This window comes from Fukomys damarensis, unplaced genomic scaffold (genome assembly GCF_012274545.1).
Source record: "Fukomys damarensis isolate Sample0158 unplaced genomic scaffold, DMR_v1.0_HiC HiC_scaffold_18, whole genome shotgun sequence".
NCBI lineage: Eukaryota > Metazoa > Chordata > Mammalia > Rodentia > Bathyergidae > Fukomys > Fukomys damarensis.
Window position 1 is genome coordinate 49,597,171 of NW_022900930.1, and position 20,175 is coordinate 49,617,345.

Here is a 20,175-nt window from a genome sequence, read left to right on the forward strand (position 1 = left end):
ACGGCGCCCGCAGCTCCCCGGCCCTACCCTCCCGGCCAAGATGGCCGCCCTCCTGTGCCTCAGCTGCTGGGCGGGGGGCCGGGGGGTTCTCCCCGCCAGGGCTCCCCTTCCCCTCTTCCGTTGACCCCGAAACCCATCAGGTTGACCCCTCGGCGTTTCAGAATCCCGCTGGGCCGAGTGAGGCGGTCCAAAGTGATGCCTGGAGGGGGCAGTGCCAGGCGTTTTGGGGTCCCCTTCCTCAGCGTCGCAGCTCACAGCTTTCCTTCTGGAGAAACGCCCCCTAACACCCTCCCGGCTGCTGGCGGAGGGGCGGGACCTCTGAGGGAAGGGGCGGAGCTAGTGCAAAGCAGGTGATTGCGTGTCACTTCCGGGAGATGGGATGACCTCATTGTGTAGTTAGACGCCCCCCCCCATCAAGATGGCTGTGTCTCACCTTTTTGGCTGTATCTTTTCCTTTTTCCTCTACAGTTCACCCTTGTTGTTTATTTACTGGGAAGGGGCTCTAAAAATTGCATAAGTCAATTGAGATTCCCACAAACAGCTTACTGGTCCTCTTTGATTTTGACACCTCTCCTCTCTTACCTCTGTGGACCCCTGATTTTCCTGTCACTGATAACTTTGCGTCCTTTGTAATAAAGTTTCCACCATTCCCTTAAGAAAATGCCAGGCAGAACCCAACTAGAAATCAGCCTGGTGTGTCTTGCATGTTGGAGGAAGGATTTAATGGACGTACTGTGACCTTGAGTATATTTTCTACACAAACTATTTCTACCAACTTTGTTTTAAGTGTGTGATTTTTCAAATTCCATGACCTTAATTTGGAAAATTCTGGCTATTTGAATGTGTGAAGATTGTCTTTCAGAATTTTTTTGTTGCTAAGATTCTGTGGGTAAACATGGCTTTAAATGAGTGAAAATATTATTGATGTGCTATATCATTAAAATAGGTGCAGGGGACACTACTTGAATTTAGCTAACAAATTACATAAGTGAAGCAGCACTGAATGGATTTGAATTACAAATGATCTTTCAATGAATGCATATTTTGAACCAGACAGGGCTATATGGTTATAGTTGTCACTATTTAGGTGAAACATTTTGAATTTAAAAAGAGAGAAAAGCTGGGTGTGGTGGCGCACACCTGTAATCCCAGCACTTGGGAGGCTGAGGCAGGAGGATCACTGTGAATTCAAGACCAGCCTGGGCTACATAGTGCGTTCCAGGTCAGCCTCAACTACATAGTGAGACCCTGCAGAGAGAGAGAGAGAGAGAGAGAGAGGGAGAAAACACCTGGATTTATTCATAGACCTCCCCCAGATACTTTAACTCACTTTCTGAGTCTTTATTCTTCTCACTTAAGTAAAATCTAATCATGCTAATAACTGTCTTTAAAAGATTAAGAGGACAAATAAAGTGATATCTGTGTGCCATTGAGTTGCCTTTGACAACTTCAATAGTTACTTTGATCTATGACATTCAATGCTAGAGCACACCACTAAGTTTGAGTGGCAGGGAAGAATGGGAACACCACACACAAATTTTTGTGAATATATATGCCAAGGAAAAACCTATAAAGACTTTGAAGAAGTACTTACAAAATGTATTCCCCAGATGTGGGAGGTCGGGGGTGATTCCAAAATCCACTTGGGGAACAAGTCACATACTGTATCCTTCTATTTTACACAGGGATTTATTTAATCCCCTTACTTCCTGTGCTAGTAAAATTTAAGGCTAACAAGTACAAATTCTGTATATAGATGGAATTCTGTTTCTTTACTGAGTTTGAAAGAATAACATTTTAAATGGCAAAAAAGTAGAGTACAGTTGCTCAGGTTTAAAGACCTGTTTCTCTAAAATGGTAACATGAAAAATTTGAGCAAGAAACACTCTTTAAACCTGTTTCCTTCTTGAAAACATTTCAAAAATTTGCTGGATGGCAATCCAGTCAAAGCAATCCACGCAACACGATACCTGACAGGCAGTGGGCACTAAATAAGTCGTAACTGCTTTTGTTATTATCGACATTATTATTGTTGTTGGTTTGTTGTTCTATTTGTATAGTACCAACATCTGTCTACCTATATTCATTGAGTATATTTGATATCTCTAATAAAAGAAAGCATTTTGAGATACTTCTAAGAATTAGGTGCAATTAATTTGTGCTTTTAGATATATTTTCTCTAAGCTATGAGGCTATGAAATGAGATACAAAAGCAAGCAGTAATGGCTTATTTATCATTCCTATTTCTCTGTGCCCTGGAAGAACATAATCTACTAGTGAAATTAGCTAAGTAAATTACATTCACTGTACAGGCTGACAAATGAGATCATGAGTCAAAAGTGTTTACCACAATTGAAGTTTCAAGTAAAAACAGGATTGTCAGACTTGTCAAGTGATTTCAACTTTATATTTGCTGGCTCCACAATTCTATCTTTCTTGTCTCCTTTGGAAGAGGGATATATTGTACAACCCAGAAGGTTCTAAAATTAAAATCACTTACAATGATAGTAAACCACTCATGAAGGCTCATTGAAAGATTAACATAAGTTGGAGCTGTGTTTTGAGTGGTACTTTTTTAACTAGAATTTGGGGGCAAATAGATGTTCCAAGTAAATCCAGTACCTAGCTCAGTGTTATATACATTATAGGCACTCAATAAATATTGGATAAACAAATGGGTTAATTGATTAAGTTTTCTGGATAACCAAAAAACCTGCAGCCAGAGATTTAACCATTCAAGTGCCAAAAAATGTACAGTATTTTACATTTTATGATACAAATCTTCATGAAACTCATGGATCTATTATAGAAATACCTCAAAACTTTAATTAAATAAGGAAGATATAATTGAGTACATTGCCCACTGTCCTGTGTTCTGCACACCAGGCAGATAAGTAACCATTTTTTTATCTGTTTATTTTGGTGTTGGGAATTGAACCCAGGGCCTCGCACACATGCTCTACTGCTAAACTACACCCTGGACCCAGTTAACCTTTTCTTGACCTTGAGATGGCTTTATGCTGAAAACTTTGTGTGCCTACCTACTACTGGGCCTACTGGGCATCTTTGGTGGTGGTGGTGGTGATGGTGGTGGTGGTTTCCTTCTAGCCACTGTTTGCTTCAATTCTCTGCTGTGTTCAGTTAGTTCCATCTCGGGCCCTAGTTCTTCCACTCCTGTATGGGATGACAAGCCAAACATCAAAGCATGTTGCAATTACATGTAAACTATTACAAATGCATTTTTAGAGCTTCTTCTATGACTATGGTAAGACAGCATTAACATGGGGAAGGGAAGTTGGGACATAAATTTGAACACTGGTGTTTTCTTCCCAATTCCCTGTTATTTTCAGAAAAACAAAAGGGGGAGGTTAATGTGGAATGCGATTGGGTATTAAGCACTTTCTCAAACATGGTCCTCTATAATCTTAACAAAAATCCGAAAAGACTTGGAAATTTATTTCCCATTCTAATGGTTTAGAAAATACCCTCAGTTCTGCCAAATGACTGAGTCACACCATAAGGAGATAGGGTAGTCATAGGTTTCAATCCATGTAGGTGTCATTCAGAAGCCTGTGCCATTTGTCCTACCATTGTCTTGGCCCAGGCAGCTAGTGGCACCTCTAAACCAAGTCAGTGTCACTGTATTAGCCACAGGAGGGACCTTATTGCAACACTAACCTGTATCTAGGAGACAGAACATGTGAATTTCAATATGGGGAAAGACCTCAGCAGAAGTATTTCAAAAGGGCTTCCTTGTGCATTCTTCAAAAGGTTTGAGCCTGGGTGAGGCATGAAAACTGTGGGGAGATGATGTCCTCGTCCATCCTGTGCCTTGTATCTTACTGACTTCAAAAGGAGTAGGAATTCTCTGTGTACTGCAGAGTAAGTTCATAAAACCCATTATCCTTGGAAGTACATTTCCGTATTTGACATTAAGAATTCAAGTGTTAGCAGGCACTCTCGTGTTTTGTTGCTAGTGGTACAAAATGGTACAGTCTTTACAGAGGGAGGAACTGGGCACTGCCAAAATTACAAATGTAGTCACCTTCGGAGACAAGCGTCTTTATGAGAATTTATCCTACAGACAAACATGCACATACCAGAAAGCACATAGTTCTATAGTGAGGTTATTCATGTGCATTTTTCATAATAGCAAGGAGAAAGACCCAAAGGGAAACTAGTTAAATAAATCATGGTGCATCCACACAACAGACCATCATGCAGCAACTTTGAAAAGTGATAGGTTTCTTTTTAAAGATGTGGAATGTTTTGTTATACAAAAGTAGCAAGTTGCGGTAAATACAACGCACTACATTTTCTGTAAGAGAATGGGTAAGTTTATTCCTGTCTGCTTGTGTTTGCATAAAGCAATTCTAGAAAGATACCCGAGAAAGCAATGAAAGTGATTACGTGCAGGGCGGTGGTAGTGGTGTGAACATGGGCTGGAATGGGAGAGAGGCACTGAATATTTGGGGGAGATGTCTCAGAAGGGTGGCGGGGAATGGGCATGCACCTGTAGTTTCATGGGTAAGGAAGAAGGGGTAGAACTGTATTCTCCAGCAGTGACTCTATTATGAAGATTTTGTAAAGGTATTTGTCTCATCAGAACTAAGTAGGGGACTGGGGTTTTAGCGCCGGTGGAGTGCTTACTTAGCTCACACAAGGACCTGGGTTTCACTCCAGCATCGATAACAAAAGGGTTACAACTCTGACATCTGTGAGTCCACTGAAACTCTTCTGAAGCATCTTTACATCTTTATTCACTGTCTTCGAAGTGAGAATAATGAGCTTCATGAGTTAACTCTCCAAAGAGTACGTTGTAACTTCATCATCTATACATTTCCCATAGGTGACGTCGACTAGCTGTGCTCAACCAAAACAAAACGGGGGAGCAAGCAGTAGCAAGTCAAATCCCCACAGGCCACATCAGAGTGGGCGTGGAGCTTACCCCCCCCCGGCTTGTGTGAGAGATTGGAAATGGAAATTTGCCCTTTCCACAGTAGACCTTCATTTCTCATACTATTGTATTGCCAGCAAAGGTGTGTTGTGTGTGTCCTAGAACATGAGTTCCAATGCAAGCCACGTCCTTTCTCTTGTCCCCAACCAAAGTTACAAGATTTGATCTGATGCTGACTGAGTAGTTATTTTGGCAAAGTGATACAGTATTTCCAATGCAAAGAAAATGTGGGCATATATAGGACTTATGCTCAGTGCTGACCTTAGGCCCTAACTATTATCGCCAGTCCTCCAAAATAGTATGAAACCCCACAGTGGATTCTCTTTTGAGTTTTAGACATATCTCATGGTGACAGATTTCAGAATGTGGCAGACACTAAGTCTAACTGAATTCAGCAAGTGTTTCTTGAAAACTTACTGCGCAACTTTCTTTGGTACAAAGAAACATGAAATAATTTCTTCAAATTGTAGTTCCATTGACAACAGCAAAACCTGAACAGCAAAAGAGAACAGCACCATAAACGAGTCATGAACTGATGCTAAAATTTATAGCACAATTAGTGGTCAGAAACTATAATATAGAACCTTTGTTTATCGGCAGATATTTAAGTGCCTTTTACACACCAAACACCATTCTCTGAAACTCATTACAGTCTTCTATGTGTGTCTGATGGGGAGTTTCATATAATTTTAGGTGATGACTACATTGTATCTTCCTCTTGCTCTTTTTAAATAAAGCGTTTGGGGTTTGTTTTTTAATCACAGGATGAGGTTCTATATTTAAATCCCAGCTCTGCCATTGAAATGTAGTATATTGGGCAAGGTACTTTCTTCTTTTTCAAGTCTATATTGCCAAACCATAAAAACGGGGAGAAATTTTAACTCACAGGGTGATATATGACATTTTAATGAAATAATGTATGTAAAAAGTCCCTGAAGCTAATGAGTGGTTGGTGCTGGCCAGTCCCTGCCTTGTGTTGTGAGGTCTGTGTGATGGTCTTCCCTCTGATAAGTCCTCCATACACTGATGGGCACCATATTTTTTTCCTGGTTTTGTAGCATTGTCTCACTACTGTGCAGGACTTTTCCTCTAATCTCGGGAGTTGTGTGACGAAGTAGTCAGTCACACAGCCCAGGTCTGAATTTCCAGTTCAACCCGTGTCTGTCACTTTGGGGGAAGATACTTTGGCTTTTGGGATTATTTTCCTTATGTGTAAAACAACGTCCATAATGTTTATCCCTCCCCAAGCTTATTAGGAGATGAATATCTGGTACAAGGTAAGTGCTAGATCCTCGCTCCTAGTTACTTCCTGTGCTGGTTTTCTTTTGCCAAGCTGTCAAGGCCTCGCATGGCCTCTCTTCTTTCAGTACCCTTCTCAGCTCCCACTTCCTTCAGCAAAAATCCTCTTGACTCTTCCAGGACAGAATAATATCTCCTTCCTTGAAATTCCAAAGCATTTCAAATCACTGCCACCCACTTTAGTTTATTTGTAAGCAAAATCTATGTTCTTTTAATTCATATAATGATTTTTAAAAGTCAGAGCCACACGGGGCCACCATTTCATCCAAATATTCACTTTAAATTGGAGGATTCTGAGATGTGTATCCATTCAGTATTTACTGCATACTTACTATGGGTCAGGCCTGTGCCCAAGGAATACAGTAGTGAAATACCACCTCTTGCATTTTTTCCCTTCTTCTTTTGTAGTTCTGGAATTGAACCCAGGACCTTGCACACGCCAGGCAAGTGTCCTTCCCCTGAGCCCTATCCCCAGCCTTTATATATCCCTCTCCTGGGACTTATACACAAAGTCTCTAGAACTTCTAAAGGGAAAGGGTGGGCAAAGACCAAAGAGAGGGTATGACATGGGCAGAGGTAGGAACGGGAAGGAGAAAGAGGCTCGTGACACTGCGCAGTGTGTCTATGGCACTGGGTTCATGAAAGCAGGGGAAGGTGGTGAGTGGAGGCCGGAGCGAATCTCTGAAGAGTCACAAGTGTCCGCTTAAGACTTTAAAGCCGATCCTGTGAGAAAAGTGACAAAATCAACTCTTGGTTTGAGACAAGTTACTTTGATGATGGTGTGGAAATTGGAGCCAGAGTAAGTGTCTTGGTCTGTTTAGCTGATGCCTCTCTAAACCAGTATTTGGGGGTTCAATATTTATTTAGAAAATTCAGAGAGAAACTCATTTTCTTTTGGTAAAAGCCCTATTCAGAAACAGATTGTCTTTTTTTTTTTTTTTTTAGCCCAAGCAGAATCCATTGTTTTAAAAATTAGTAAAATAGTCCCTTCTTTTCTGTAGTACTCAATCACCGAGTCTATTTTATGATTTTCTAAACTAAAGCACTTTGGGGAAGCATATTTAAGGGTTTACAATTTAGGTAAGACCATAAGCCCCCCTTCTTACACTCAGCAGTATACAATGCATCATTTGGTTTTAAAATGTCAGCAGAATGCGAACTTTCCATTAATATAGTCACACATAATCTTTGGGAAGAAGCCCCAACAAAGCAACTCTGCTGATGGGGATTTTTTTTTTTTTCCTACTCCTGAGCGCAGTCTACTTAGGCCATGGTCATCAGACTCCTACGACAGCCTCGTGACAACCCAGCTGGCGCTTTTGCCTTTGTATCATTCCCACCCTGGAGCGTGGGCAGGACCTGCCCCCAGAATGTGGTGCAGCGATGGGTGTCACTGCTGTGACTGATTCCACACTGCACAAGACCTCTCCTAGCATACTGAGCCAGGGCTTCTCCCTCCCTGTGGGCTTGATGTCACAAGCGGCTGTGTTACAGAAGTCCCCCTGGGAAAGAAACCACGACTGAGCCATGACACTAGGGAACAGGCTCAGCTAATAGCAGAGAGCCAGGCCTGCAGAGAGAACCACAGGGAAAGAAATTTTGCCAACAGCCTGAGTGGGTTTGGAAGGGGTCCTTCCCCCGTAAGAATCCAAGCCCACCCACAACCTCACTGCAGCCATGCAGACAGAACCTGGCCAGCAAAGCTCCAAAATCTGAAACTTTGTAGCTTGCTCAAAAAGTTTCAAATTTTGGAGGACTTCATATTCTGAATTTTTAAATTAGGGATGCTTGGGCCAGGGATTTAGCTCCGTGGTGCTGCTGCCTGCCTCCCAAGTGCAAGGTCCCAAGTTCGATCCCTGGTTCCAATAAATAAATTAAAAACAAATAATTAAACAAATAATTAAATAAATAAATAAGGGGTGCTCAACGAGTAAAGGCTATGCAGATATTCCAAAATCAGAAGGAAGCCCCAAAGCATTTCTGGTCCAAAGCATTCTGGATAAAGCTAACCAACCTGAATCACATGCAAAATTGAATCTATTCACATTTTGCTAGTTATTAGGGTTGAGAACTAAACTAACTGGCACCGTATTTCTTTCCAATTGACTCAAATATTTCCCTTATAGACCGAATTGGCCTGACCGTATTTTCTTGTCTCCAAGGACTGAATTCATCCCATCCCCTGAGGTAGCCCCCTTCCTGGTCCGCCCCCTCATCTAGCTGCTACTTCCACTGTGGGTAAAAATGGAGGCAGAAATGCTCGAGGGCCCACTGTCATCATTGGGGTGAGCTCCTATGGGCCTGGCCCACAACAGAGGCATTTGGGAAAGAAGAGAGGTGACCGATGTGGGGAAACTCGGAGACTTGGGTCCTGTTCCACCATCACTCTGAACATCGCAGTGTTGCATGGTAGGAGGAGGTAGAGGAGACGGAGGAAGAAGAGGAGGAGGAGGGAAGGAGGACAGGCAGTGGAAGAGAAGGAAAAAGGGGCAAAAAGAGGAAATGGGGAGAAAAGGAGAAAGACAAGAGGAAGAGGAGAAGGAGGAGGAGTGGGGGGGGACAGGGGAACAAGAAAGCGGAGGACAAAGAAAAGGAGAAAAAAAGCAAGCAAGAGGAAAGAACAAAACAAGCCAGGATGAAAAGAAAAGAAAAAGCCAACTGACAAATTGCTTTTCAGAATGCAAAAGAAGTGAAGAGAAAGATCTGGTGAAAGATGAGGCTCAGGGAGGCGCAGCTGAGCGCAGAGCTGGCGCTTGGGCCCACGCAGGGCTCTTCGGGCCCCTTCCAGCATGGCGGCCCCGCCTAGAACACAGCCAGCCTCCTGCGCATGCTCGGCTATGACCTTCTTCACTTGAACATTTTCAACCAGCCCCGGCCGGGCAAAGTCGTCTGCTGGTTGAGGGGCAGGCAGGATGCCAGGCTGAGTCAGACACAGCCCTGGCCCCAGGGAGTCTCAAATTAGGGAGGAAGTGGAACTTTCTACATCATGGGTCTCTTTGGTGCTCAAAGAGCTGAATGGAAAAAACAGATGTGTGTGTCTAAAAAATCTCTAAACATCCTTCTGTCTTGCTCCATTCTCAGCCTGCCCAAAAGCTTCACCAGGCATGGTCACATGTTCCCCTGCCTTCTAGGCCCTTGTATTTTGGCATCTTCCTCCCCCTTGTATGAGTAGGTAAGTTTGATTCTTGCATTTTGCCGTTCTTTATTGTGGTTTTGCATAGCAATTGCTAACAGGACAGTATCCCTGAGTAGAGTACACAAGTCTTTTTCAAAATAAGAGGTGCTACCTCCGGTTTTTTTGTGTATTGTCTTTATAAACACTGTGTTTGCCTTTGTTCCCTGAACTGGGTACTCTACACTATAGTTTTAATGATTTTTCAAGGACAATCCCTAAATCATTTTCTTGATTGTGTGCTAGAGGGTTACTTTCTGCCTAGACACATCACTAGACTGGCCTCCTTGCTCTTTGATTAATTATTGGTTTGTCTACATTAAATCACACTTGTCATCTGTTGATAAAACCACAAAAGTCTCACAGCCTCTTCCGTTGCTGTTGCTGTTAGTTGTTGGTTTGTTCTGCTTCCTATCAGCTGAATCTGCTGTGAACTAGGAGATTTGTTTTCCAGTTTCTTTTCCAAGTCTCTTCTCAGTAGTGGAAACTCTGTGAAGATTTTCTATAGAATTGTGTGTTTGTGTGTGTGTGTGTGTGTGTGTGTGTGCGTGTGCACATGCGCGTGTGTGGTTTGGGACATTTAAGACAAAACTCAGTATAGCCAAGCTTCCTGGAAATAAGAAATAAAAGAAGTGAAAAGTGATACTGAACAGCCTCACAATGGATTGTAAAATAATGAATTCTAACATAGATACATAAAAAAGAAAGAATGACAATACTGGGAATAAAACCATATTCCTCAACACGTAAGACAGCAAAATCAACATAAAACAAGACAGCATACCCACTACTTTGAATCATAGAACTCCAATTTAGGTATGGAAGAAACAAAGCATTGTTTTAGATTCAATTACACAATTGGATTTCCATTCAAAGGCTATTGCTACAAGATGGGCCACACCTCCAGCCCCTTCAATGATGCACATGTGTTACTTGTCGAGGCTACAGCGATAAATAGGACAGGCTGGGTGGCTTCAACAACCAATATTTATCTCCTCACACTTCTGGAAGCCAGAAACCCAAGCTCAGGGTGGCAGCAGGGTTGGTTTGTCCGGAGGCCATTCCGGCTTGTGGATGGCCACCTTCTCGCTGTGTCCTCACCTGGACCTCCTCTGTGTGCACGTGTCCTCATGTCTCCTGTAAGAGCACCAGCCAGGTGGTATTAGAGCCCACCCTGATGATATCTCTTCACTTCAACAACCTCTTGCAAAGTCTCAGTCTTCAAATACAGCCACATTCTGAAGCACTGGAGATTAGGACTTCACTGCCTGGCGGGGAGGAGGCACAAATTTACCTGGACAGCCTAGAGCAGCATGGCTCCCTCTGGCCATGCACCAGCCATCTTCACAGGGGCAAGGGTCTTATCTCAGGCATGGGGGTGTTGTGCCCTGTGGACCCGCTGCTCCTCCTGCCTGCCAACAGTGTTGAGGTCTCCAGACACATCCACAAGACGAGGCCTCTCCGGTGCTCCTGGCCCCACCTCCGAGCACAACACGCTCCATGTAAAATGCAACTTGACCACCACCCTGCACCCCAGGGGAACAACTGAGGCCTCTGTTCTTCCAACACCCCCAGCCTTGGCATCTGTCATCCAAACGGGATATTTGTCTTCCTGGCTTCCAAAGGAGCCTGGCTGCCTGAGATCCTGTGGTTCTTGAGGAATTAGCCCTTTCAGGACAAAAGCCTGGAGATTTAATAGAGTCCTCCTGCTTCCTGCCTCAAACAAGATGCCCTGGACTGGAGAAGCGCCTGCTTGTATTGAAAGAAATGAAAAATGCAAGAAAGATTATTCAGCTACAATTAATCCTGATGCCATGAGTACTTGTGTTTTTCTAGTTACCCTTGATTCAAGAGTTACATTTAGGGTTTTATAGTTTTAGAGCTTTCTTTCTCAATCAAGAGTGATGAGGTCTTACAGACATGGAATATATACTAGCAAATCTTATGACAGCATGTATTTGTTATTTGCATTAAACTTTACACTGAAGAAATAAAGTAAAATATCTTTGGCTATAAAACAAAAGTCAAACAAAACAAGATCATTATTGCATCTGAGTGTCATTCTTTTTTAAAAAAAAACACATTTTTCTGATTTAAAAAATGGGATCCATGTTCTTGGTTAAAAGCTTAAAAAGCAAAAAGTATCGGGACCCTACAATGTAGAAATGGCCCATTAATTTTAGATCCTTATTATATATTTAGGCAGTCTTTATAACTAGTTGCTATAGATTTGTTTATTCATCAATTATGTGTTGATATTTACCATGTGTTAGGGAATTCTTACAGAATCCTGCTGAATTCCTTACAACAGTGCTGGCTAATGTGCTCCGGGCCTTTCGGGCCCCAGGTTGTTCCCAAGTTCCGTAAACAGTGATTGGACAAATACTTGTCTCTGGGGCTGCTGTGGGCAGGTAAAGGCAGCAGGTCTTAAAAAGACTCTTCTCCAAGCTCCCTCTCTTGGGCCAGTCAGTTCCCACTGAGCACAGAGGAGGTGAATTGGGCCAGAACATTTTGGGGTAGACCCTGGAAAGCTGGGTCCTCACAAGAAGGGAAGCTGGGCGGAAAAGCCCATGCCAGTCCATGCTCATGGTCTATAACCATGGTTGTGGGCCACTTGATAAGAGCATCTTTACCATTTACTATTGTAAAAATATATCACTAAACAGAACGGTTGTGCACTTAAATGTACTTCAAGTTGCAGCCCAACTGACTTTTAAAACATTCATCTCCAGCTGTCAAGATTCTGTTAGCATTGCCCAAAGGAGAGGAGAGTACTGTGGCTCCACTTTCTCTGGAGAGGTGAGATCAGCAGGTCTCCGAATACATTGGAAAGGGTCCGTGAGTGTGACCTGTGACACAGAGCAGAGGAGCGGGGAGGACGGTGCCCACGTTAAAAAGATACTTGTTTGGAACTCAGCCTGTGTTGCTGCCTGGGCTAGTCCAGTGTTCCCCATCACTGAACTTCGCCACGTCTCTCCTGAAGATGAATAATGTGCTCCTCCTGTCCGAGAGGAAACCAACAAGCAGGGAAGTGAAGCCATTGGCCCAAGTCACCCAAAGGGGTGACACTAGGATTTTAATTCAGGTCGCTCTGAGAATGCCCAGCGATTGAGGTACAATAATAAAAACATTGGTCAGGGTGGGGTGGGAAATACGATGGAATTCCCTATTACCACCAAAGCATTTCCACTTTGGAAAACATTAATTAGCAAGCTAATGAGTTGCACTTGGCTACTTTAGATTAGGAAGGTTATCAGGATCACTTGTTTATTGGGAAGTGGAAAACAATGCGAAAATGAAGAAAAGAACACAGAAATGACTAAAAAGGAAAAGCAATTATTTCTGTGTCTATTCAATAGCTCAGAAATTTGCTGTTACTTTTTTATTCTTTAATTATTTTTAAGAGTGAATCAAGATATAAAGAAATATAGGAGCTCTTAAGGATGTGATGAGAATTTTTAAGGCACAAAACACTGGTTTTTATTTCATTAGATTCCTTATAGTCTAAGATTTTTAGTACTGTACTATTTGACATTTTAAGGCATTTCAAAGTTTTAGAATAAGTATATGAAATCATCATCCCTATTGGCAATGTTTACATTTAAAATAAATTTTATTTTTTTGTTTGAGAAAGACTCTGCCTGAGTTGCTAAGATATCCAGCCTGGCTCTGAACTCACAATTCCCCTTCCTCGGTCTCCCAGATTTCATGATCATAGTCACTGGCTCACTTAATACATTTTAAGCATCTACAACTATGAGGATGTTAAACAAAATGTCTTATTAAAACGTCGACTGGAATGCTTTCTTTTCCACCAGGAAACAGTTAAGAATGTAATATTTGCTTCCCTGCATTAAATAAATGCCTCACCAGGTTTTATCATTTTTTTCAGTCCATAGTTTAAAGGCTCAAGACATAATGGAAATGTCAATTTTTCTGTTATAGTAATGGAAATTGTCAGTCGCCGTCACCTCCTCAGTGACCGGGGTTATGGAAATGGAAATGCATCTGGTAAGGGCCTATTTGAGCACTACTCCAAGGACAGGTCGATCTTTTTGGACCCGCTCCTGTTCCACCTGGATCCCTTGACCCTTCTGGGTCCCAGTGCCGTTGTGTAAAAACAGAATAACTTGCTCCCCACCTGTGTCTTCCAGTCGTTGGAGGAGTTGGTTTGTCAGAGAGTAACTTCCTCTTGTGCCCAGGGGCTGTGTCTTCAGAGGGTACTCAGTAAACACTCCAGGGACAAATTCATCCACGGAGTCTAAAAATAAACCAAGCATCTGAAAACCGCAGGCTCCCGGCTTGCTACCCACCATTAAACTTACTGCCATCTCGAAACAGGGTTTGCATTGGGGTGCTTTGTATTAACAGAGCCACAGAAGAGGAAAAAAGGGGGCAAAAACCCAAAACCAGACGTGTGAGATGCAATCTAATTTTAATTTCAAAAAAAATGTTATTCAGTGAAAAGTACAGACAATGAAAATAAACTTCAATTTAGTAGTCAGGGCACTTAAGGAAGACAGAAGTAGAACAAAGAAAAGAAAGGAACTATCCCACTCAGAGAGCTCTGCCTAGCACAAGGAGCCCAAAGCTACTCGTGTACTAAAATGCCTGCCTTAGCCAGGGGTGGTGGCCTGCTCCAGTGTACCCTCTACTCTCCACTCAGGAGGCTGAGGCAGGAGGATCACTTGAGCCCAGGAGTTTAAGGCCAGCCTAGGAAATGGGATAATGTAGGGCTGGTGATGTAGGTCAGTGGGTAGATCACAAAAGGCCTAGGTTCGATCCCTAGCACAACAAAAATAAAAATAAAAAGAAATGAAAATGTGAAAATGCCTGCTTCAGTATTTCTACATGGCCTGAAACGTACACACAGTGGGGAGGTAGATTTTATTCTGGACTCAGGAGGACATTCTCAAAATCATTGCCTTTCACGACAACCAGATACTTGGATACTTTGAAAAGGAACTGGGCCCTGCCACAAACAAAAAACAAATAAAAAATGCCGGAGATGTAGCTCAGCACTGCAAAATAAATAAATAAAAGCCACAGAAATTTCATGGGGAATTAAGGCAGTCATGTCAGGGGCCACCGAGGAAACAGACTCGCCAGCTCACGCGTTCATTCCTGAACAAAGGGAACCTGATCTGAGAAGTGTGTGTTTTGGGGGGCAAGTGTGCCACTGTGCGGATGTAGCAGGGTGCACTTACACACCCCACCGCACACCAGGCTGTGTGTTACCACTGCTTGTGGGCTCCGTGCCTGCACAGCCCGCTGCTGATCCAGGTATCATTGGCAACTTTAACGGAGTGGGCTGTGTGTGTCTCTGAACATATCTGCGTGTACAAAAGACGGCAAAATTTCTAGGCGGTAGGTATTGTTCAGCTCCGTATGATCTTATGGGACCACGACCACACACTCGGACAGCGGTCGTCCTGGTTTCCCACCAGTTTGTCTCATACACGTGATCTGTTGTTGAGGGAAATGGTGAGTGGCACGGGACTGTGCTCTGGGGAAAGGGGGCTCATGGCCCAAAGAAGTTAAGACAAAACTTGGATTCTCCCCAACCTCTTTACTTGTCCCCTTCCTCCAGTGCTGCTGTTGGAAAACACAGGTCTATCACGTCACTCTGCTAAAATGCTTCCTATGATGTCACAGTACAGTGCTTTGGGGTGATCCCCCCCGCTTGGCCCACCAACTTTCCCACTGGCCCTGGCTTTCCTCAGCAGTGTCCCTCTCAGACCCTGAACCTCTAGCCACCCTGGGCTCCTCTAAAGTTGCTCCTCCTGTCACTGCCTCTGCCCATGGGCCAGCTCCATTACTCTGTAGCCTAGGCAGTGTCCATTCCTTCAAAGGTGCTGTGGTTCCCGTCACTTTTCTCCATTTCTAATAGCCGTTCTCTACCTGGCTACATTAGAATCCTGAGGAGCTTTCAGAAAAGCCAGGGCCCCGCCTGGGGGCCTGAGTTCCTGGAGATCTTGTCTGTACCCCTTCGTGGCCCTCCTTGTGGCTCCCTTTCCCGTGGGTTTCTAGAGCTCTGTCCATGCCCTTCCACCTCACCACACCACAGCGACTAGAGTTTGCTCCCCACCCTTCGGCGTGAGACCGGCACCCTTACTGTTCACCTTCTGTGTCCCCTGTCAGGGCCCCGCCCCAGCCCACCTCTCTACAGTGAAGGGCGACAGCCTGCGTCCTCCCCGGAGGTTATTCAGCCACCAAGCCCTGTGTCTTCCATCTCCAGGATATTCCCCAGCTGCCCTCCTGGTTCCCCTTCTCCATGGCCGGGACCCGCAAGTGCTTTGCTGCTGCCTGCCCCTTCCTGGACACACACAGGCTTCTGAATTCCTCTTGAGTCGGGCGAAAACTTACCAAGGGCTTTGAGGCACTCCTCCATCCAAGAGCCTTTTCTCCCCGACCTCCGCCCATTTCTTTGTACAGCCCATGGCTGTCTTCCCTCCCTCCAGTCTCCAGAGCCCCCCACTTTCTGTGTGCTGGGCCCCTCCACCTTGGGGTGCCCCACTGTCCCCTCTGTGCAGTGGCGTCCTTGGCCACAGCACTCACATGCCTGTGCCTTCAGCGTGCAGACTGCTATGTGAATTCGACTGTTGTCGTTGCTGTGCTGCTTTTCTGCCATCCAGCTCCGCTCAGTAGTTCTAGCACAGCTCTGTACCCTCGAAGCCCTTTCTTGGGATCACTGTGAGCTACTTTGCAAGGACCTGGAGACAAACACATTCATGCCCTCCTTCCTTACATTGTTGGAACTCTTTACTTAGTTCCATTTTCCGACAGGCTCTTAGTTACCAGCAAATTCTTTACACACCATCCTCAGATCAGCTTCCAAGCCAGCCGCTGGGTCTCTGACGCCCACTCACAGCCCTGGCTCTCAGACCTGGGGCTTGCAGGAGTCAGAGTCTGGCTCAGTTCTCCTAGACGCCCAGGAAGAAAGTGCCTGGGGGGGGGCAGCAGCTGCCTCCACCTACCTTGGAGTTGGCATTGGCCCAACCTCTCCAGGGGGGGGAAGAGAGGCGGATGGAGGGGGAGGGGAGCAAGTTTGTAGTGGGCTCCTGCCAAGGAGTGGGTAGTGAGCAGTTTCAAGTCCTTTTCTTCTCTCCCTACCGGAGAGCCTTACAAGAATGAGCAAACCAAACTGTTTGGTTGCAAGATTATGATTCGCCCATCACCCCCCAGGAACGCTGTTAAAACGGCTTTTGTCCTTCTGAAAACCGGTGCAGCCCAGTGTGCTTGGAGCTTACAAAGGAGCATAAAGGCTCCCAGGGTCGTGGAGGGGGACCGGGCTCTACACATGATTTCCTTTGTCTGGCTTTAAAGACTGTTGTAGGACAAATGGGATTAAATGTGATTTCCTTTCTCTGCAGTCCCCTGAACCTCACCACCTTAGGACCTTTTATATCCTGCACGCAGCCTGGAGACCTCTGACTCCAGGAGCCTCCGGGGGACTGCAACATCCAGAAGTTCCTCTTTGCCCCACCCCAGTAAGGATTGATTGCTACCATCAGGAAAGGAGGGCCAGCCTGCGGAGGCCAAGCTACCCAGTCTCGGGACCCAGCTCCCACTTCTGCACCCTGCTGTCCTCTCAGTGGCTCCTCCAGCATGAGACTTCTGGACCCTCTTCTGCATGACAGCTTCATCCTGGGCTTCCTCCTGCTGCTGTCCTGGACTTCCCAAGGGGCCATTTCAAGTTCACAGGGGAAAAAAAGGGAGACCGGAAGTATCTTTACCAAACATTTCCAAAATGCCAGGAGCCCTGCTAGGTACCCTCAAGGACCGCACTGTCATCCAATGGTCACAGCGGCTCATAAAAGGCTGCTAGAGTCCCTGTTCTGTGTTTCACTCAGCAAAACCCCAGCAGCTTAACCCAAGGAGGCTCCGCTCTCCTTTGGGTTTGCATCCGCCATGCCTGTGCACAGAGTGGACCTTCAGAGGCCAGGACACAGGGCCTCTGCTCTCATAGTGGCCTTGCCTGGTGTCCATGGTGGTCACTTGTCACAGCGAGAGAAGACAGTGTGGACTGACACCCAGGCTTGTCATCGCCTTGGATGCTGGACTCCCACAGCCGGCCGCAGTACTCATGTGGCCCACGTAACTCACTGCGGGGGGGCTGAGGAGTTGGGAAAGCAGAGGCACAGTGGCCTTACCAGGTCACGGAAATGTGCCGCTGAGTGGCTACCCCACTTTAGATGAGCGAATCGCCTTCTCCTGGCCCACAGAGAACTCTGCTCCAGGAACCACCTTTGCGCTTCTCCTGGGCCTCCCTGTGGACACTCGCGTGGGTCCCATCCACAGACATTCTGTGAACGGCTCTTTAGTGTGCGGGGTGCCGAAGCTGAGCGGCCAAGAGGATGTTTACAGCCTCAGAGAGGAAGTCAGGCCTGCTGCAAATAAGTGTCACTTTAATGAAACGCAGGTTTGGATGAATGGAACAAGAACACTACCGAGTGCCTTGGGACTGCAGAGGAAACCGGTGTTTCCTGCCGGGAGCCCAGAAGGCACTAAGAGGGGATTTATACCTTTCCATGGAGCTTTCAGAATCGATCAGCATTTCCCCGAAGGCTAGGGTTGTGGGCACTGTGCTCAGGTGGGTGGCACCTGGGGGACGTTCTGTGGCCCCTCGCCGGGCGTCTCCACACTGGACACCACAGCGGGACACCCTAGACTCTGCTAGGGGACAGCAGCCTTTCCAGTATCAACCACTGTCTTCTTGTTTCCTCCTCCTTTTGGAAATCTCTTGTCTGCATGAACATATTTATTTTCCTTTTACCTTGGGGTTTGTAATCAAACACAGATTTAATCTGCCTAAACACACATCGCAGGAGCCTGTAGTCAGACCGACATTCACACTCCCTCCGTTTTGGGGGTGTTCATTTTTTCCTCTTTAAAACAAACCTTCTGGCAAATTAATGCCACTTCAGGACAAAGGACAGGGACCAGAGCTCAACCCCATGGAATTATCGGTTCCAGTTGCACGGCCTGGGCTGGGGGATTCATACTTCTGCCAGGACCAAAGAGCCGCTTCCCTGTGACTTGCTATGTGCCCTAGCGAACTTACTCAGCTTCTCTGCACCTGAGTTTCTTGGCTAAGTAGCAAAGAATGTTTCTGGATTATTTGATCCTTTCTTGAGCAAATATTGATCAAGTACCTCCTTCAAGCCAGGAAATGTGCCAGTCACAAATGACCTCAGTGAGAGCATTTTCTTCACCAGCAAAGAAAGGAGGCAGGGAAGGAACGCAGGAATAAGAACTGCATACCTACTGTGCGCCCTGACATCTGCTGAGGCCTCCCACGCACATGTGGATGCCACACGACTTGCGGCAGGGATTTCCCACCCTCTGCAGTGAAGAAGCCAAGGGACACCCACGGTACCTTGCAGGGTGGCACTTAGCTGTTGCGTGGCAGAGCCAAGCTGCCAGCTTTGCAAACTGTTGGATGTGAGGCCCACGCCAATTGAGCGGCAGCGTGGCATGAGGCACTGCTAGCAGAAGTCTCCTTGCTGCACTGCACTTTTCTTCTGAGACCCCCAGAGCCTCCGCAGGGGCTCTCATTGGCCTTTGCAGGTAAGAAAGAGCAGCCTCCCAGCTCCCCTGATTCATGTTGCTGGGTGCCTCTCAGCTAGGAAGGGAGGGCACCTGCTGTTGCACCCCCGACCCCAGCTTTCAGGGTCCCTGGACCCCCTGCACATGCGCTGTGTCTGCCGGTGTCTCTGGAGACACCGTTGAGTCAGCTCTTGGTCACTCCCTCTTAATTATTCACAATTACCTCTGTTCCCAGCCCTACAATAAGCCAAGCACAGGGTAGCATTTTCCTAAGACATATGTGTTTAGTGTTGCTGGCACATTTGTAAACTTATTAGTGCCTCTGCGCACCGTATCATTAAGATCAAATTATCTACGGGTTTAAAATAGTGCCTATTGCTATTGTGCTGCCGGAAATGCTCAGGAAAAAGCATTTGCCTCTGAAACACATACAGCTCACACCCACATACACACGTAGACACACGTGTGTGCACACACACGTACACACACGCTCACCCAACACACCACTCCGTTTGCTGAGCCTTCCGTCCTCGAAGGGCAGACAGCCCGCGTGGCGCAGCTGGACAGGTGAAGGCGGGCGTATGCGGAGACGCTTGCTTCGGGGGGCGCTGTCCTCTGCGTGTAGGACAGGGGCACATTCCAGAACATCTGGCGCGAGCGGCCGAGGCGGAGGCGCTCAGACCCAGCTGCGTCTGGGAGAGACTAGGAGAGAAAGGGCACGGGCTTGTTCTCCAGGAGGAGGAGGAGGGTTAGAGCACAGCCTCGCTCATCAGTACCTGCTCCGAGGATGAACAAGTGATCCGCTAGAGATTGGTCAGGGATGGGGCGGGAGGAGGAAGGAGGCAGGAAAGGCAGAATCCGGGCTCCTCCCTGAACCGCCCCCTGTGAGGCTCTTCAGGGCTCTGACTTTAGCAAGCTCGGCCCTGTCCGTGGGGACCTGAAAGGCCCGTGTGGGGGTGACAGAGGACATGCCCAGGCGGGGTGACGAGGGCTGCAAAGGGCGAGGCCTTCTCTACAGGCTGGGTGGTGAGTGCACAAGAGGAAGCGGACTTCCAGGGCAAGGAGCCCAGGGAACCAGCAGGACAGAGGAGGGGACGGCAGCCCGGAGGACAGCCCCAGGCAGCCCCAGTGGCCAGACACCGCCAGTCCGCTGGGCGCCGGGACTCGGCCAGAGTTCCTGGCAGGAGAGCTGGGCAGG

The 20,175-nt window shown here is 46.3% G+C and overlaps 1 long non-coding RNA gene across 1 annotated transcript; it reads right to left on the reverse strand.

Annotated features, from left to right (window-relative positions):
• Positions 1–2,928: 2,928 nt before the first annotated feature.
• Positions 2,929–19,776, reverse strand: LOC104861388. Its single transcript, XR_780015.1, has 4 exons — positions 19,473–19,776; positions 5,375–5,448; positions 3,679–3,875; positions 2,929–3,174 (listed from the first exon to the last, which is right to left on the reverse strand). It is a non-coding gene; the product is annotated as an uncharacterized LOC104861388 (long non-coding RNA).
• Positions 19,777–20,175: the final 399 nt, after the last annotated feature.